Here is a 20,676-nt window from a genome sequence, read left to right on the forward strand (position 1 = left end):
CTCTGGACGTATCAACAAGGGAGATTATTTGCTACTTACTACACTTACAGCAATGTAATCTCGCGTACACATCTATCAGAGTACATCTAGCAGCTATAGCAGCGTACCTACAAAACAGGCAGCATATATCCCTGTTCAGAGTGCCAGCGATAAAAGCCTTCATGGAAGGCCTTAAGAGTCATTCCACCAAGATTACCACCTTCCCCGGTCTGGAACCTCAACATAGTACTCACCAGACTAATGGGACCACCTTTCGAACCTATGCATAGGTGCGAGATACAATTCCTTACATGGAAGGTGGCTTTCCTTATAGCCATTACCTCACTCAGGAGAGTAAGTGAATTACAGGCATTGACAATACAAGAACCATTCCTACAGTTACACCAGAATAAAGTGGTTCTTAGAACAAACCCAAAGTTCTTGCCTAAAGTAATTTCAGCATTCCACATCAACCAACCGGTGGAACTACCAGTTTTTTTTCCAAAGCCACAGACGGTGGCAGAAAGGGCCCTACATACACTAGATGTCAAAAGAGCCATTTTGTACTACATAGAAAGGACACAAAACTTCAGGAAAACTAAACAACTATTTGTAGCATTTTCCCCAACACATAAGGGCAATCCTATCTCTAAAGCGGGCATCGCTAGATGGATTGTAAGATGTATACAAATATGTTACATGAAAGCAAAGAGAACATTAACTGTTCCTCCTAGAGCTCATTCTACACGGAAGCTAGGAGCATCTATGGCATTCTTAGGGAACATTCCCCTAGATGACATATGTAGAGCAGCAACTTGGTCTACACCACATACATTTACAAAACACTACTGTGTTGATGTGCAGGCTACACAACAAGCCAGAGTGGGCCAAGCTGTACTAAAAACTCTTATTTCAAACAGTTGCGACAGACACTGGTGACCACCGCTAGGGAGGTAACTGCTGTATAATCTATTCATAAATGTACCATCTGCAGCCCATATGCCTCAAACGGAATATGCTACTTACCAGTATGCATCTGTTCTTGGCATAGAGGGCTGCAGAGTGGTACATGCCCTCCCTGCCTCCCCGGAAACCTGTGTCTGTCCCAACATTATCTTATTTAGATACACTTACATGGGCATATCTTTATGTATTCTACTACACTACTCCATCTAACCCTACTATGGCAAAACAATCTAAGGATGGAGCCGATGCCGATGCCCATGCGCACTAACACCAAGAGGAGGAGTCATCGATGACGACAGAGACTTCTCCAGAAGAAAAACAAGTGCAATCATCCGAGCCCAACACCAGATGGCGATCTATTCATAAATGTACCACTCTGCAGCCCTCTATGCCAAGAACAGATGCATACTGGTAAGTAGCATATTCCTTTTCCTTACATTTACCGGGGGCAGTATAGCATCCGTGTCATTTTCTAAGATAGCAGCGTCATCTAAAGCCGCTTGAGCTGCTGCTGCAGCTCTCTATTTCGGTATCACTATCCGACATTTTAGTCGGCTGAGAGTTTGCAGAACAAGTTTCAAGGAAACAAAGATTAGGTGCACAATATTTTGGAACACTATCTTTCAACGTTGAATAAACCAAAAACGTCCTAATCAGTTTTGGCGGATATTATCCTTTCACCCACTCAAGACGTCTTTTGGAGTTTTTACGGGAGAAAAGGGGTCTGTGTGAAAAGCACGACTGAGTTACTTTAGTATCTAGCGTTAAATTATCGCCTTACCAAATGTTGGGCGCCATGTAGTGTAGTTCCTATATTCCCAATAGGCTCTGTGCATTGGAATAACATATACTATAGTTTAGACGTAGGACTGAAGTCGACTAGGTTCGAGGCATGTGGGCTGCTGAATTCATATCTATTGCATAGATCGCCGCCTAGTGTTTGGTCCGGATGATTGCACATTGTTGTCCTGGAAGAGTCTTCGAAGTATCACGAGATAGATGGCTCCTCCCCTGGACTACAGTGCGCATGGGCATCGACTCCATCCCCAGATTGTTTTTTTCCGCCATTGGGTTCAGATGCATATTTGTTCCCTCAAGTTCGGAATATATATAAAACTTTCTTTTTGGCCTAAAGGCCTTTAGTATATCGTCTGTATTGTCTTGCGATCGGTGCCAGAGTCTGTTTCAACTCAGTTCCCGAGTCGAACATCTTGAGGAGTCTCGTGACTTCTTGGTGCTCAAGGCCCAGTCACCGCCAGAGGCTTATCGACGACTCATCATGGAACGGAGCCCGTTCAAGAGGTGCCCCGTATGTAACTCGAAATATCCTCATATCGACGTCCACCCGGTTTGCAACAAGTGCCTGTCGCCGGATCACGATGAAGCAAGCTGTATGGCTTGTTCTCGTTTCCGATCCAAGAAGACGATTCGACTTCGGCGCGCAGCGCGCCAGGAGGCCCAGCAGTCTGCACCTGACCCGGTGAACATTTTCGATACCGAAGAGGATGAGTCGAGCAGGAAGTTCGAGAGTCTGATCCCGCATCGGAGAACGACTCCAACTACGACGCAGATGTCGAGATGGTCGATATTACTAACATCGTCGACGAGGTAGGAGACGACGATGTGGTCTTTGGGGCCGGAGAAGATAGCTCAGGCGAGGAGCTAGGCCCAACCGTCGATACGGGGGCCGAAAGACTTACTAAGGCTCAGGTCGAGGGATCGCCACATGGCCTTACCCAAGATCTTATAATGGGTTCCACAGCCTCGCCTCAAGGCCCGGCTTCGGACACTTCTAAGGAGCCACAAGTTGGGAAATCGAAACCGAAAGAGAAAGCATCGGTGTCTACGCAATCTAAAGCACTGGAGGCGGCATCGAAACCAAAAGTGCGTATTGCGTTGATCGGCTCGAAGTCCTCGAAACTATCGGCGCCGAAAAAGCTTAAAGGTGTCATTGACCCGGTGAGGTCGCTAACGGGTGTCGACCCAAAGACTAACAAAAAACAGGTCAAGGACGTCGACCCGAGAAAATCGGCGCCGAGGAGCGTCGACACAGACAAAGGACTCTGACCGCAAAAGGTTCTCGATCCTACACGTCGGACGGACAAGGCCAAAAGCGCTACAACCCTAGAGTCCATGCCTGGCGTTGGATCGAAGGAACCTGTCAAGTCGACGCAGCCATCCGCCTCCTCCTCGAAGCAGGTGTCGGAGTCGTTGAAGCGAATTAAAGAGAAAACTTCCACTGTTGGTCCGAAGGATACTTCTCCATCGACGCCGGCTGCTAAACCTCAAAAGTCGCCGGCGCCCATCCAGTTCACGCTGCCGCCGAAAGTGGTGCCTAAGGCCTTCGCCCCAAAGACGACCGTTGAAGGGTCTAAGCAGGCATCAGCGGGACAGAAGACCGGGCCTGGGTTAGTGGTCGCAAAGCATCGACAACCCCTGCTTCAAGAGCAGCCGGAACAGTTCATTGACGCCGACACTGATAGACTTTCAATTTACAAACGAAAGATCACCCCGGAACAGCCTATGGAGTCCTATAAAATCCCATTAAAAAAGGATTCCACTACTTCACCCGTTCTTGTCGAACCGATATCTCCACGTGGCCAAGACACTGCTCCTATCTCGCCCACTTATTCAGATAGGGAGACAGGGGGGGGTGACGATGAGGAGTACAACTACCCTATAGACACTGATCCTGAAGATCATAATGAACCCTGGGCAGACGCTGCTGACCCAGGAGATCCACACACGGCCCCAGACAGTCAGGTGTATGCTGTAAAAACCTCGCCTACTGAAGACTCGGCGGCATTTAATGCGCTTATTGAACGGGCAGCCAAAAATCATGATGTCCAGCTCCATGCTGACCCGATTGAAGTGGATTTTCTGTTTGACACCTTTTCCACCTCTGAAAAAACTGTCAAGACTCTTCCAATGCTAAAGGGTGTCTTAAAACATGCTGGTGACATCTTCAAGGAGGCCACGAGGGCCAGGGTGTTAAACAAACAACGGGTGCTGCTCCTCCCCCTGACAAAGAATCGAAAGTGCTAGAAGCATCAGGGAAAAGGGTAGCAGCTCAAGCGGCCAATATCTGGCGCATTTCAAACACTCAGGTGCTCTTAGCCAGATATGACAGGGCCCATTACGACACACTTGAGACCCTGTTACAACACTTGCCAGATGAATATAAGGAAGCAGCAGAGATGCTCATACAGGAAGGGAAGCTTATTTCCAATGCTTCTATCAAGTGTGCATTGGACGCAGCGGACACCGCTGCCAGAGCCATTAATACAAGTGTGATGTTACGGCGACATGCCTGGCTGAGAATCTCCGGGTTCAAGGCAGAGATGCAAACCACCATACTAAATCAGCCTGTAAACCCTGATCACTTACTTGGACCTGAGGTGGACACCACCTTAGAAAAAATCAAAAAAGACACTGAAACTGCGAAATCTATGGGAGCTCTCCAGTCGCAGCAGTTCAGGGGTGGTTCTTTTCGTCGCTCACACAATAGAGGAGTTTCCAGAGGCCAGCTGTCCCAGCAAACACAGTACAATAAAGGTGGCGCGCAAAGCACATACACCAAACAAAGTAGGTGTGGATATCGTGGGAACAGCGCCAAGGGCAGAGGTCGTGGAAACAGCTCCCGATCCTCTGCCGCTACCAAACAGTGACGCCTTGTCACTGCCCCCTGACCATACAACACCGGTCGGGGGGAGACTGCCGGTCTGGAAGTCCATCACCACAGACAGGTGGGTCACAAAGCTTGTCCAGTACGGTTATTGTCTCCACCCAACATACCCCCAAAACACCGTCCTATGTCCACCGAGCATTTGCACTTATTGCAGCAGGAGGTACTCGTCATGCTGCAAAAAGGGGCAATCGAGCTCGTGCCTATGGAGGAAAGGGGCACAGGAGTGTACTCACTGTACTTCTTGATACCAAAAAAGGACGGGTCCCTCAGACCCATACTGGACCTAAGATCCCTAAACCAGTACATTTTATCGGTACACTTTCACATGCTAACATTGCAGCAGGTTCTGCTGTTGCTCAGTTAGGGAGATTTCCTCGCAACATTAGATCTGAAGGATGCATACTTTCATATTCCGCTACACCCGTCACACAAAAAATACCTGCGGTTCACCATTCAGGATCAACATTACCAATTCAAAGTCCTCCCTTTCGGAGTGACAACAGCACCCAGGGTGTTTACAAAATGCCTGGCGACAGTGGCTGCACACCTACGGAGACAAAACATTCACGTATACCCTTATCTGGACGACTGGCTTATCCAAGCAAAGTCGGCCCAGCAGTGTGCCGCACACATGTCCCACACCATTCACCTTCTTCACGATCTGGGATTCTCACTGAATTACCCAAAGTCCCACCTTCAGCCCCCCCCCCCACATACGGCAGTATCTGGGCGCGACAATAGACACTATGGCAGCCAAAGCACAGCCAAATTCAGTGAGGATCAACAGCATTCAATTGCTACTACAAAAATTCAGACCGCAGCACTCGCTTCCGGCAAGTGTTCATGCAGTTGATAGGCATGATGGCCTCCTGCATCTTCATAGTCCCGCACGCGAGACTACATATGCGTCCGCTTCAGACGTGTAGATGTGCACTCCAAACAGCAGGCAGCTGTAGGGCAGGCTGTTCTAAACACTTTTTCAAACTGCTTACCGGCCCACCCATCCTCCCCGTTCTGCGAACCGATATCTAGGGTTAAGGTCATCCCCTTTCAGGGCCCTAGTTTCATGGCACTAGTGTTGGTTCTATCATGGCTCTGCGTATCTGGCGCGTAAAAGCTGTGTATCAAAACTGACGTCAGTGCGCAAGGGCGGCGTCTAAGTACTCCGGCGATGTCATGCCGATGATGGACGCGGAGCCGCGGACGATGCCTACCGACGCGCAGGGGTATTGCTACGCAAAAGTTTACGGATCCAGTCTGACGCCTGGAGATATTCTAATGTAAGGAATCTATCACTAACTAATGTCTCTTACAGATATATCTTTAGACAAGTAGTAACTTGTGCTTATGTGCCTTTCCCTTTTTCCTCCTGATGTACTATCGTAATTAAGACATTACTCTTTTACTGTGATGTTGGCTGACTTTGTTTAATAAAAAGAATTTGAAAAAAAAGCCTGATTTGCATATGGCTGGGTTCAAACTGAAATGGCATGGTAAGCAAAAAAAGATGGATTTAGGCCCAGATCTCTGTACTGGGGTGAATGTATGCCATTGTTCTGCATTCTGTCCATCAATAGTTCTTTTTGCATTTGTCACCCCGAGTGGGACGGTATGCTCAGACGCGAGTCCCGTGCTCTCCATGCCACTGAAATCAAGCTATCCTGGCCGAAGAGGGCTGAAAGCCCGAATCCGGTCCTAGCATTCTTGTTTCCAGTCCAGAGAGGACCTGGCTTGGCAGTTCGGGCTGAACTGTTCCTGTGGGACAAAGGGTCAAGACTGATTTGCATATGGCTGGGTTCAAACTGGAATGGCATGGTGAGCAAAAAAACGATGGATTTAGGCCCAGATCTCTGTACTGGGGTGAATGTAGAACATTGTTCTGCGTTCTGCCCCTCAACTGTTTTTGCTCTAATCGAGAGGGCAGCAAATCAATTCGGAGTAGCCCTAGAGGAAGAAAAAGGAGGCATGTTTCCTATTCGAAACCCTAGCCCCAGCTACTAAAGGAACTCAGTATCTTCCTATGCTTCTTAGCATTCTGGATCAAAGAAAAAAAGCTTTCAAGGAACCAGCTTCAAACAAGGGGGTAACCCCCAGAGTGGAAAAGAAATATAAGGCCTCCTCAAAGGACCCTAAATATATTCAGGGGAACACAATACCCGACTCAGTTATTGTCCCCACAGCCAGAAGGAGACTCTGCTTGCCTGTCTATTAGGTGTGGTGGTGCGCCCTAGATGTCGTAAGATGCCCTGTAGATTGTCCCAACTGGCACTGCACTTGGCAAAGATGTGGGTGGCTATTGGGTGGACCTGAAGTTTGAAAGATTTGATGGAGGGGCGGGCTGTGGAAGTATAACTCATGCGATTCTCGCGCTCTGATGAATGGGCGTCCACGGCTATATTACAATTGGTATGACTGTTAGGCATGTTCCAAGAGGATGGAGACCATCCCATGGAGGACGAATCGGAATGGGAGGATTGAAGGGTGATCGAAATGTCTTTCTCTGTTGGTTTCACAGTGACCAAGTGGGCACTAATATGTAGCTGCGTGTTTTGGGGCTCGATGTCTTGCTTCTATCTCAGGCTGTCTTGGAACACCCTGGGACATATGTAAATTCCTCATATATAATGTATATCTGGTTGGATTGCATATGTTTGTAATTCATGCCTGACAAAAATCCCTTCCGGATTTGGCAACATGCACTGTATTTTTGTTAGTTAAAAAATTTTAAAAAGTCAACTGCTGCAACACTTTTTCCAATATATTACTTAAAAAAATGCATTCTAATTAAGAAAAAAACAAGCTCAATAACAGGCAAACCTTTTTTATTTTTGCGGGAAAGTATTTGGAACAACGAAACTCAGCCAATTGGCTAAATCTATTAAAAGGGCTCCTAAATCTATGTATTTTTGTTTACAATTTAGCCTATATTTAACCATATTTATTTAATGTCACTTCCATTTATTGAATTGTTACTCGCTGCATGCAGGTTATGTGATAAACAGTTGACTATAAGGGGAAAATTAATAGTTTCTTTTTTCTTTCTAGAAAAGCATGGGGACCACAATTGAATTCCGCTTCACCGGCAGAAAAAATATCTAAACATGGAAAAACTCTTAAATATTGCAAAAACATTGCAAAACATAAAATACAATAAAAAATGGAAAGGAAACTTTGAAGCTTACGTACAGAGCAAATGCCAGGCCTAGCAAAACGTACTGCTAGTCCTAGATCACATTGATAAAAATAAAAAAAATAGCAAAATACAAAAACGAAATTAATGTTTTTTAGACCCGGGGGAAAGGCATTTTCAGCACAGTACGAGAAGATGAAGCATTCCTTTCTTTAATTTTTTAATTCTTTACTGTGGAAAAGCTCAGAATATCCACACTGTTTGGCTACAGTGAGTGTTAGCTGAGTGAAGAAACATAATTTGGATTATAAAATTCTTGCTTTAATAAAAATTGATTAAACACAAAACTGGACTTTATTTGTAAAAGCTCACTCCTGTTTATTTGCGTATGTCTACATTTCAAATAAACACTTTCGTCTCTGCAGAACTCCTATAGCAGGCTATCCTATTTATGTACCAACATGTCAAACTATGTTCTCAATTGTATGATCTTTGCTTTATTAGTGAACACTATTTAGGCCCCGCTGAAGATCTCAAAATACTTTAATAAGGTTAACTGTTTAATTAATTATGCTAATAACTAAGCATTTTCTTTTATTGTACTGAAGCTCGCGAGCATCCTATCATGGCCTGCCAGTGACAGAACAGCTCTTTATTCTGGGTCCTGGTGATAGGATCCTGGACCACCAATCTCTGCATTTTCTATTTGGAAAACCTTTCCTAAGCTTATAAAACTATTTCACCTGATGTCTTTTGAGAACGATTGGAAATTCAACTGTTTTTCAAATGACATTTTTATTTTACTAGGGATCGCCATCTAGCATTGGAAAGTAGTCTTTCTTTTCTTGAGAAAAAGGCCACAAACATACCGTGATAGCATCTGTATTGTTGAAAAATGTCATTTCTGCTAACAAAATGGTACAGGAGAACTGAATGACACTATAAAGATTAGGCTGTATGGCCTTCAGGAAACCAGCAGAGCTATCAAGAATCTGCATTAGGAAGAGCTGATTGGCACAGATCTTTGGCTCTAATCATGTCCGGTTCCACCACATCAGAGTACTATCTGAGATATTTTTGTTAATCGTGAACTCTAGCACTGCTACCCAGTGCATGTACTCTTACTCCCTAAAACATCTCAATCAGTATAAAACCTGATTGGCATATTTGAATTTGTTATAAGGCCAGAGTATATGGTAGAGAAATACAGCCTTGCATAGAAAGTTAAATGCCATGTATGGGCTGCAGCACTCGTTTATCCACTATAGTGGCAATGAAAACTTGGCTGCAGGCCTGTCTTGTATAGCCTGACACAGGGGCTTCAACCCTGCTGACTAGACCTATCTGATCGAGACATCTAGCGGCAGATTCCTTAACTTGGAATATCCCCAGGCTTCAGACTGGATCCGGAACTTTTTTGCAGCAGCACCTCTGCGCGCCGGGAGACGGCGCCACACGACCCTGCCCTGACGTTGTCCACATACGGGACGTCAGCGAGGTCATATAAGTCCCTTCCGGCGCACTGACGTCAGTTTCCTTCTTTTTCGTGTGCAACGCAGAGCCCTAGCGAGTGGTTCCTCTGGCCTGTTTTCAGGCTTACTTTTCGACGCTTCACGTCAGGAACAGTGTGCGATGCCTTCGGGCTTTAAGACTTGTAATTCCTGTTTGCGGCAGATGTCCGCAACTGACCCGTCTTTATGATGCCCTTTTGGGTACCTGGGTTCGGCCTGCTTCAGGTGATCCGGTGGCTCGTTCAGTTTTGCCCTGCCACCGTCTTGCTCCTCATGATTCTGTTTGTCTTTTTGTGCACCCTGTGGGACTTTGCAGAGTCTTTGCTTTCTGCCACCTCTGAAGGTGCTCGCCTTGATCTCCTTCACTTCCTTCGGGATGGTCGCGACCTTGCCGAATTCACAATCCGCTCAGCCTTAGATACTGTGGATTCTTTAGACCAAGCTATGGCGGGTTCTGTTGCCTTAAGGGGTCATGCTTGGTTGCAAGATAGTGTCTTCCCTGAGAGTATCAGGGCGCGACTGGTTGACTTACCCTTTGATGGGGATTTGCTGTTTGATGCTCCCGCCAAATCAGCGGTTCACCAGCTCCTTGCGGGCTTTCACCCTTCCACTTAGGTCTTCTTAGGCCTGTCTTCTGTGGTGGTACTTTTTTATTTAGCATCCTTTAGATGTGTTCTGTGTTAACATAGGCAGTGAGCCTTAGGTCTTCTTTTCGCATGGTCTTGGGTAATCACCCTTTTATTGGCATCCCTTGGATGCGTTTTGCTTTGAGCGGACTGTTGGCCTGCTGTGGCAGTGTTCCACAGGTTGCTGTGTCTGGTCTCTGACTGTGATATTGAGCCGGTGGCTCAGTTCGGTAATGTCATAAAGCTCAGAACTCATGTTCCCGGGTTCGATTTGTTACTGCACTCATTTGGCTTGGCTTTAATGCCCTAAGAGGTGTTCCCCGTTTGGGGTGTGCATACTCCATGTGGGGTACTTGTATGCTATTATATAGCTCCACTTATCTCCCCTGGGCCTGGGGATCCTGTGGGCTCCACGCGTCGCTTGGTGGTTCGTTCGTTCTATGTTTTCCCTGTTGCTATCTTTTATACACCATGGGTTATCCTGCCTGTTGCCTGTTCCACGTCCTTGGGAGGTTTCATGATCTCTTCTAAAGCGTCTCCCGCCTTCCTTTTCTGTACTAGGTATGATCCTGTCTTGATAGGTTTCATGGTCCTGGCTAGTTCTGTATATACATATTTATACATTTATGTATAACTGCCGGTTGCCATGTGTGAGAAGTTGGCCTGATGTGCAGTGTTCACTATTCTAGTGATCACTATATATCAGTCCAAACCACCCTTATTGATGATTGGTTGTAAGTCAACCTTATAGACCAGCTATCCTAGTAGCATGGATACGAGCAGTCTAAGGCTAAGACTCTAGAGGGCGTGTTAAGCCAGCTGTTTTACCATCACATTACCCCTTGAACACCCAGTGAAAGGACACCACACAAGTGTTATGAAAATAAACAATGTATTTATTAGAATCACAACAACCCTGTACTCTTTATGAGGACAGGGTGCTAGGCACACAACAAAACTCTTACGAAAATACTTAAGTTAGCACGTTATACACAAATGCCCGAGGGGCACGAAAAACCATATACTTAAAAAGTGGAATGCGAAATTACTAGCAGGTAAGTACAGTACTAATAGGCTTTGGACTCGCTAGGACTTGACTATAGAATCGTTAGTTTACTTCTAGGAGGCCTAGGGGACTCGGGTGCAGAGTGTGCACTCTCACGCGGGATGCGGGACAAAGTCTATGGAAGCTAGTAAAGGCAAAGTTAGTGTTCACGGGCGAATCCGACCTGGTAGGAAGAAAACGACAGTGGATCCGGACCCTAGGATAGTGAGGCTATGCTGGGACACCGAAGTGCCGAAGTTACCTAGCCCAGGGGCTGCAGCTGCATAGGTCTGAAAAGACGTCGGGATCTCGTTGCCGGACCAGGAGCCTGGAAGGAAGAAGTTGCTGGCAGGCGACCAGTGAAGAAAAGTTCGATGGATCCAAGCCTGGATCAAGGAAGAAGAAAACCTGAAAGCAGAGTGGACCAAGTTCTTGAATCACTAGCCAGTGATTAAGTGGGCACCAGGATGGCACCGGGCGAAGTCACCGCAGTCAGGTGAGTGGGCGCTGCTGGGATCTGCAGTCTCTCGGACCAGGAGGCGTTGTCGGCGACCAGGATGGAGGTGCGAGCTGTCCCACGAAGGTTCTTGCTGTCGACGTCGCTGGACCCAGGATTGGGCAACAAGTCTTGGCAAATGCAAGGCCCACGCGGTGGACCTAAAATGGCGTCTTGGGCGGACCAGGAGGGTCCAGGGTACTTCTCCGATGGAGGGAAGCAAGGGCCAGTCTGGAGCAACCAGACCAGCAGCAGAAATGTCGTCGGGCGTCGTCAGGAAGGCCACAAGCCAGCGGGCTAGTAGCCAAACAACGCGGTGAGCAGCAAAAAGCAGAAGGGCCCCACGCAGATCGTGGAGATGCTGGGGGGCTGCTCTTCGGAGCTGGAGCTGCTCAGGGTGGGGGCTTCTCGGACCCCAAAGCACTCACCAGGAATTCACTCGGCGGGCTTGCTGGAAAGAAGTCGTGCAGTCTTGAAGATGGCCGGTCCCTCGAGGTCTCGTCACACCCACGAATCTCAGCGTGACTGATGATGCAGGTAGAGGTCAGAGGTGCCAGGGAAGCCGGTTCTCGTCGAGCTGGGCAGTCTTGATCCGGAGGAGAGACTTGCAGCAGACCGCAGTGTTCTTAAGATGGTGCCTGCGGATGCAGGGTGACTACTCCTTAGTCACAAGGGAGAAATCTTAGGAAGAAGTCTTGAGTTCCTTTCGTGGAAAGTAGTTTCAGGATTCAAAGATGATCTGATTTGGAAGGGGGCCAGTTCCTACCTTTATCCTGTAAAAAGGGGCTGGCACGCGACTAAGTCCTGCCCTATGGGTGGGACTAGGAGGGGGGTGGTTACACCCACTTCCTTGGCGGGCTTTTCCCCAGCACAGGGTCTGGAGTGACCCTGGAACTGGTTCCAGCCAGCCTATGCACAGTGAGCACCGGGGTGCCACGTGCAGTCACCTTCCTCTAAAGCCCTGCCTACCTACAATACACAAAACCCTGTCTGGGACGGTGCTGGCACCGCCCCTGGCAGGAAACCCTTTGTCCTTATCTCCTGCTCTGGGAGGACTCCCAGCAGCAGGAGGGCAGACTTGTGTCTCGGTGGCAGCATCCATTTTGTGGATGCTAAGGCTCTGTCTGACTTTTAACCGGGTTATAGGTTACATGCATGTCGTGTCCCTCTAGAAGGGTGGAATGCTAACCCCGTCGCCAGAATTGGCGAGGGGTTAGTATCCCAATTCGTATGACACCTTACTCGACATGTTTTGATAAAGCGATACCAGAGTTGGCATATAACCGCGAGGATTATAATGCACTTGAGTATATGGTATGCGATATCATGGAAACGGCTAAGGGATGGATCCCGAAAGCCGCAGACAGGCTCAGCTCATGCCAGAGCACCACCTCACACGATTCCAAGCACTCTGCCTTCAGGATTGTTAAGGCCTGCCATAGGAGTGACTGATAGGAGATCTGTGTGTCCATTTTAGGGTTAGATATAGGTATACTATATCTAAAGCAAAGGGTGAGTACACCACCTTGCCCCAGCTGTCGTGCAGCCAGTTGTCAGTTTTAGTTAGTCAATCCAGGGGTGGCACAATACATGCTTCAGCCCCTGGGAGACTTCTGGGTGCACCTCAGCCCTGGGTACAGGGACTTGGAGAGGGCCCAGTGCCAATTCAGTACCTGAGTACAATTTGGATAGAGAGAACAGCTAGGCTGTGGGTCTGATTAGCAGGCCCACAGCCAGGGAAAGTCGTAAACCAGTGCAGCAAAAAGCAAAAATCTGGGTGATCATAGGATTGCAGACCCTACTCTCCTACACCATGGTATTCCTCTTCCTATATCGCCACCTCTTTTCGAGGCTGCAAGGTCTGGACCAATATCTCCATGTGTGGGGGAGCTTTTCTGTTTGCAAGTTGCCCATAAGGTTCCTACTTGCTTCCACTTCCTGGGGTGATTTCCCAATTTGACAACCGCTCCCTTATTAGTGTTAGACACTGTCCTTGTCTTTTCTGGAGTGTTTGTTCTCGGATTCTGAGACTCTTCCCACGATTCTTTATCTTGGTGTTTTTTGTGGCCACTTACTTCGGATAAGCCACTTTACAAATTATCAGCCTGCGGGACAACTCTTCTGCTGGCAGTGGTCCTTGGCTGCTCTCTGCAGGTCTATATTCGTGGGTTGTTTCTCGCTTTGGCTTCATACTGCCTGGTCGGCACTCTTATGCTTTCTTGTGTACGCCACTTTGAGCTCTCTATGGCCGTCTACCTTCTGCGTGTTTCTATGGAAGCCCTGCTTCAGCGGGTTTTAAATTGCTGCTGTCCGCCCCTGTTTTTTTCCTTTCCTGAGATTGGGTGTGCACTTGGCGTGATTTTTGCCTTCCTGCTATTCTCAACATATTGCTCAGTTTCTAGCTCTTGCCTTGGGCTCTTGGCATCAGCTCTTTCAGCCTTCCTACTATAGGATAGTCTGTTAGGTTCTGGTTGCATCTCTTCAGGTTCTTTTCGACCTTGGGTCGGTGTACTCATTGTGTGCCATTAAGCAGAGAATGGTCCTCTTTCTTTGTTCTGGTGTGTGGCTCATGCTGTTCCACCGGTCTTTTTTGTACAGGTATGGTGTAGTGCCATTCTGGCGTTTTAAGAATTTCTGCCATCCTGTTATTTTTTTCACTGCCGAGCTGCTTGGGTTGCTGTCTGGCTGTTCCGCCACAGCCTCCCCCATTATCCTTCACACTGTTGCCGGATCAGATGCTTGGCGCTTTCTGTTCTGTCGCAGACCCACCTTTCCTTTGGGGTATGGCTATGGTATCTATTTTAAGTTAAGGAATCTGTGGCTAGATGTCTCTATCAGATGTACGAGTTACTTACCTTTGGTAACAATGTATCTAGTAGAGACGTTGTTTAGCCGCAGATTCCTTAAAACCCACTCAGCCGCCCCGTCCTGCGAGGACCTTGCCAAGTGGTGTTTTCCACTGGCCTCTTCAGATGCCATTGGGTTATCTCTCAAGGGAGTTCAGTTACCTTCTTCTGATGGGCTTCTTTCCTGTAATATGGTGCCTTTTGATTTACTAGGAGATTTGTCTTCCTCTTCAGTTACCTTCTGCCTTCTCTATTAACTTGGGGTCCTGGTCGTCCTCTTTAAGGGTCGGTTGTGCTCTGATCCCATCCTCTTACTATAGGTAAAGGGCCAGTCTTTTCATACCTTCCTACAGTGGACTGTTCTTTCTGTGCTCTGTTCTTACTGGACAGCACAGTTCTACATGGCAATATCAGTCTATTTCTGTCTGTTGAGATGTTCTTCCCTTGTTGCACTCGGGGAAGGGTCTTCGCTTTGCTTGAGTGGCTCTTTCTCACAGCTTTTTCACTTATATGTAGGCAGTGTCTCATTCAGTCTTTTTCGATGGTGTCTTCCACCATCCTCCTTCATTCAGATTTTTCATCCCTAGCACACTGTTCTCATACTTTAACAGTTTTTTGTTGTTGGCTCAGCGTTGTGCCGCGGAAATGTTTCCCCGAAGAAAACTGACGTCAGCATGCCGGGAGGGACTTATATGACCTCGCTGACGTCACATGTGGACGACGTCAGTGTGGGGTCGTGTGGCGCCATCCCCCGGCGTGCAGAGGTGCTGCTGTAAAAAAATAAAATCCGGATCCAGTCTGACGCCTGGGGGTATTCTAAGTTAAGGAATCTGCGGCTAGACAGCGTCTCTACCAGATGCATCGTTACCGAAGGTAAGTAACTCGTACTTCAAAATCACCTCTGACCGGTAGGACACCCCGATTTAAATGATTACATGTCATCCCTAAGCACACCTTGCTGCCTGCTAGATAGGGTATATAACATTTAAGAGTGTAATGTGATATTAGAAATTGCATGCTCCCCCAGTGACGAGGCCCAGAACAATATTGTCCCTGGTCAGGTTGTTACTGGCACTTAGAAAAGTTAGTATTAATTATACACTATCATTTATCAACTGTGCCAGCTACAAATTCCATTCAAAGACTTCTATTTAAAAACATCCAATCTAATGGTAAAGCTGGATTTTTATTACATATATAGCAAATGTAACTGAAAACTTTCTTTGCCCTGCCTGAAGCTGTTGGAGGCTAATTTGCATCAACTCCCCAGTCTGTCCTTGACCAGATTTAGTGTGAAAGTGATGTGTAAACTGCTCCCAGATCAGTGACAATGGACTGGGGAGGGGTTTTAGTAGCCTGGCAATTGAGGTGGACCCAGGAACTTAATTGACTGCAAAGGAGCTTGCCCTGTCACAAGAATGTTAGGTGACCCTTGGAATGCCCCAGCTTTTATTCCTATAGTCTGTTTGGTACCAAATCCAGTGAGATGAAAACTACCCTCAGGAACAGATTTGATTGACCACAGATGAGGGGACTGCTATTAGCCTGGCCACACCTCTGGGTGGGTGGGCACACAGGCTCTGCACAAGGGAGAAAGTTTTCCTCATCTTGGATTGTGAGGATGAGGTACTGTGGGATTTGTTTGTAGTTAGGCAAACAGTAACTGCTGAAAAAGTGAGTCGGATTGCCTCTGGAAACACATAACCCATTGGTAATGGAGTGCCCAGGAGTCTTCTCCACCTACAGGCTGGAGAACCCTACAAAGCTAGATCCTCACTCAGCATTCCTCAGAACACTTGACCTGCAAAAGAAAAGAAGGCTGGATCTTCTTCCTGTGAAAAGCTCTTAAGGACTGGACCTGCTTCCCCTTGTACCCAGGGCAAAGAAGCGGACACCATGGGTCAGTTGGCTGACAACCTGTATAGCTACAGGGACGCAAAAAACTGCAAATTGCATTTTCCCTACAATTCGTAGCTGACCAGTGGCAACTGGAACATGGAATCGACTTAAAAGGTGGGCTCTCCCTGGCACCCTGAGAGTTTCTAGGTGCCCCTCCGGGGGGGGGGGGGGGGGGGCGGGGGAGGAATAGATGTTTGTTCCTGTTTTGCAGCGTGAATCTTTTCTGGATTCACTGCTGTGCATTATTCTGCCATCTATTGGTTGGGTCCGGAATTGTATTATTATTATTTCTTTCTTTTGTTGGGAGCCGACGACTTAGTACAATTTGGTTTTCTGTGACGTCGACGGACTTCCTCCGGAAGCCCCATCTTTGGTAGCCATCTTCAGATTCTTTTTCTTCCGTTGGGTCTGGATCGATACAGAGAAGCTCCTGAAATTGTAGAGGAGAATCGTAGAAAAATCATTGTAAAAAAACAGAGCTGTGTCTTCCGTTTTCATCTTTAAATCTACGACGATTGCAGGTCGACAAAAAGAAGAAATCTAGAACTTCGCGGACGACCAGATAAGGCGCATGCATGGGGCTCCCTGGGTGCGGTAATGGACAAAACACCAATCAAGTTTTGTAAGAGCTGCCACCACAAATATGCTTAAGGATCAGCACCTGGTCTGTAACCTGTGCCTGCCACTGGACCATCGAAGCGACGACTGTAATGCCTGCTCCGTCTTCAATCCGAAGACGTTGAAGGTAAGAGAAAGGCATCAACGAGCAAATTGCAACATGCAGGGCCAAGGACCACCGCCCGAGACCTGGGCCTCTCCAGTGAGGAGGAAGACCACGTCTCCGAAGGTCCAGAAGGCGACGAGGAAACATGTTTAGGTCGTGGAAGTCAAGAGGAAGACTTCGAAGGAGGTAAGTCATCGACCTCGAAAAAATTAGAAGTCTTGAAACTCAGACACAAAAAGCATTCGGCGAACATAGCTACATCCTAACAAAAACAGACCATAGTATCTTTGTATAAGGACTCCAGAGCAGCTAAGGTCCTCAAAAAAAACAAGACGTCGAAGGACGCCTCTGCTTAGAAAAAAGAGACCGAAGCAAACGTCGACGACCACTCAGGCGTCATCAGTCGGAAAGCGGACAATCTAGGCTCCGGAACACACTAGGCCGAGATTGAGAAAAAAGGAAGGCTCGAAGCCGAAATGGCGAATATCCTTCAACGCAAAAAAAGACTTTCATGAAAGCTTTGAAGCAATTCAAGATACAGCCAAAAAGAAGAGAAACCGAAACCCAAGGGGTTGCCGAAGAAACAATGCCACCAAGAACCCCAGAAATAATTGAGGAAGAGGAAGATTCTTACTTCTTTGGGGAAGATGTCGAACAGGACGAACAAACATGCATGGAGTAGTCAAACTCTGATACTAAAGAGTACCAGTGGCAAGACCTCGACGCCGAATCGCCCGAAGAGTCTGTAGAATCGTATCCTTCAAGGCCATCACCCCCAGATGACATTGGGATGTATAACCAGGTGATAAAGAAGGCTGCAGAAACATTGGGTTCAGCTACAGGAAGAAAAACCTCAATCCTGTTTCTTATTGGAGACTTTGATGCCTACACAATCTAGGAACACATTAGGAACACATTCTCCAGTATTAGGGGTGTCTTTCATAGATTCACATGCCTGAATCATTCCCCGTCGTCGGAGTGGGAGTCCCACGGTATATAAAAAAGCAATAATATGCTATAAATACATAGTAAATACCAATAAAAAACCAACCAGGAAGTAAAGTAGCAAAAGCTACAGTAGAAAAAACTTCCACATTAGTGACTATCCCTGTCATTTTGTATAGCCCAAACTGCAGCCAATCGGGCGACAGCACCCACTAGAAGGTTCCCCCCAGAGGCTCAGGCTGTCAGATTTTTTACCGCACGTCGTGTGCAGGGAGTCTCCCTGAGCTCTGCTCAGTTTCTTTATTTATTTCATATATATTTTAAATTTTGTGATGTTTTTCTCACATGAAGTCTATTTGTTGACCCTGTGTCACTGGTGGAAAGCTGAGACCGTTTCAGGTTATCTTCACGAATACATGGATCATTTTGTCTGCCTGTCGCTGACATGGTAGGATAAGAAGGGGATGTTTTTGTGATTTGGCTACCCCCTTCTGATGTGGGAGGATTTTTCTTTATTTATATGGCGCCTTTATGTTGCACTGATGTTTTTGGCTTCACTTCTCCAAGCTGAGGTTGCTTCAAAAAAGGGTCATTGACCTACTCTGAGTCTGCCTCCCACATCTACGCCCACGAAATTTTCTCTCAGGCGTTTAGACTCGTTCTGCGCACTTTTCTTCTGAGAACGTGCCAGATTGTTGACAAGACGCTCTTGGTATTCTACGACGGCAATCTCTGCCGTCACTGGTGCTCTACGGTGTCACAGGGCTACAGGATCCTGTTGACAGTGCCCTCTTATGCACTGGTTGTAAGTCGCAGGGAGCTGCGCAGCCGACAAAGAGCTTCGTCGACCAACAGCCTTATAACCGAGTGCAAATTTGCCTCGTCTATGATGAGCCTCGTCGACGACGAGTTTTGCCGCGTCGACGACAAGCCACGTCGATAGTGATGGTGGCGTCGTCGACGGAAAGCATCGTCGTCGACGAAGGGGCTTCGTCGACGACAAGCCACGTCAATGGTGATGGTGGCGTCGTTGACGGGAAGCATAGTCGACGACTAGGGGGCCTCGTCGACGGAGCTCCGTCGACGGCGACCGCGTTGATGGTGAGCCTCGTCGACGGTGAGCCTCGTCGACGGTGAAGAGTGTCCCTCGCCGACGCTGGAAAGCAACCGTCGACGGTGAGGAGCCTCGTCGACGGTGGGGTACCTCGTCGACGGGACAGGGTGTACCTCGTCGACGCTGAAGTGCAATCATCGACGGTGAGGAGCCTCGTCGATGGGGAGGTGCCTAGTCGACGGTGAAGTCTCGTCGGCGTTCGAGAGCCTATTCAGCTGACAGAGTTAACTGAAAGCTTTGACGACGGTTGGCTCAATACCAGTGGGCCACTGACAGTGGCCCTTTCTGACATGTGATCCATCGGCAGTTGGCCATTGGCAGTGGGCCCGGCATCTCTAGGCTGTCACCAGTGGGCCTATACATAGTGCAGTTGGGGCCATTAACAGTGGGCACATCGGCAGTTGGCACGCAGGCTTTAGGTCCGTAAACAGTTGGCCCATTGACGACAGTTCAGCTTAGTCACTAGCAGGCTCGTCGACATTCTAAGTCGACAAGATACTCGATTCATCAATCATCCTCCATGATGGTGAGTTTTATTGTGGAATGTTGGCCAAGTTAAGGGTCAGTTTCGTTGACGACAAAAAGTACGTCTACGGAGGGTTTATAGACTGACAGCGTCAGCGGTCACCTCCATAGTAGTTTAAGTCTGAAACAATTTTCCTATGCGGACACTGAGGGTCATTTTCTTTTGTTGACCTCTCTGATGCTGGACCCAGTCCATGGTCAGGTTCGTCGACGCTTGATCCAGTTGAGCTTATGTACAGTGTTCCTTTAGCCTACTTATTAGTCGTAGCCTCCTTTCAGCAAGGTCCTCCGGATGGAGTGATGTCTTTTTACTCGACGCCATATATTCTTAGAATGGCTTCAGACTTAACCAGACTCTTAGCCTTGGTTTCTTTGGGGATGCCATGTCCTGTCCTTTGACGAGATCTTGCATGAATCTTTATTATTCTATCCTCCGGCGGATGTTGACGGATTTACCCTCCTCATGTAAGGAACGGTGACGCGCTTTCGTCAAGCCCTTGTCACCAGGATAGAGGCGTAAGGTTTTTTCTCTTTAAATATTGTATTGGCAGAGATTTTGAGCTCTGCTTAAGCCAAAAGCTCGGCGCTGGTGTCTCTCTGGCAATCTTTTAGCTCTCTAGACAGGATCAATTTTGACATAGGGGCGCAGAATGTGCGTATCCTTCAATACCCCTAAACTGACGCTTCTAGAATTTTTAACAAAAAGGATGGAAAAAGATAATCATCAACAAAACACCGTGCAGTGCACATTACATCTCCAAGTTTTGCAGTATTGTGTTGCGGAGTTGGGGTTGGAAGAACCCTTGGTTCCTCGCCCACAAGTTCAAACTGAGATAATGGCCGTACCTTTTTTATAGTTGTTACTTTTGGGCCAGCAAATTGACCAGACAATAACGCGCCTTCGATTCTCTACAGTATGGGTTTCAACCCTTTCGAGGTGCCCGAGGACAGTTTTCACATTTTAATCCAAGAAGTTCCACCCAGTATCTGGTATGCAACTATATGATTCGACTCTAAATCGTATACAGGAAGTCTTTTTTTCCAAGAAACTACGACTTACTTTAAAGCCCATCATTACTCCATTCCAAGTGGGATAAGGGTGGAATATCTCTGGGATTTAATTTGGTCACCAATGCCATTTATCTGTGGGGAATTCTAATTGTGATGTCAAAAGAGCATGCT

The 20,676-nt window shown here is 47.4% G+C and overlaps 1 protein-coding gene across 2 annotated transcripts in view; it reads left to right on the forward strand.

Annotated features, from left to right (window-relative positions):
• PABPC1 (poly(A) binding protein cytoplasmic 1) overlaps positions 1 to 8,110 on the forward strand; it is a 486,449-nt gene extending 478,339 nt beyond the window's left edge. For both annotated transcript variants that reach the window (XM_078686948.1, XM_078686946.1), the window contains exon 16: positions 7,679 to 8,110. The gene's annotated coding sequence lies outside the window, so the exon portion shown is untranslated. The remainder of the gene's footprint in view (positions 1 to 7,678) is intronic.
• Positions 8,111 to 20,676: the final 12,566 nt, after the last annotated feature.

Source organism: Lissotriton helveticus, chromosome 4_1 (assembly GCF_964261635.1).
Source record: "Lissotriton helveticus chromosome 4_1, aLisHel1.1, whole genome shotgun sequence".
In the NCBI taxonomy this organism is placed as follows: domain Eukaryota; kingdom Metazoa; phylum Chordata; class Amphibia; order Caudata; family Salamandridae; genus Lissotriton; species Lissotriton helveticus.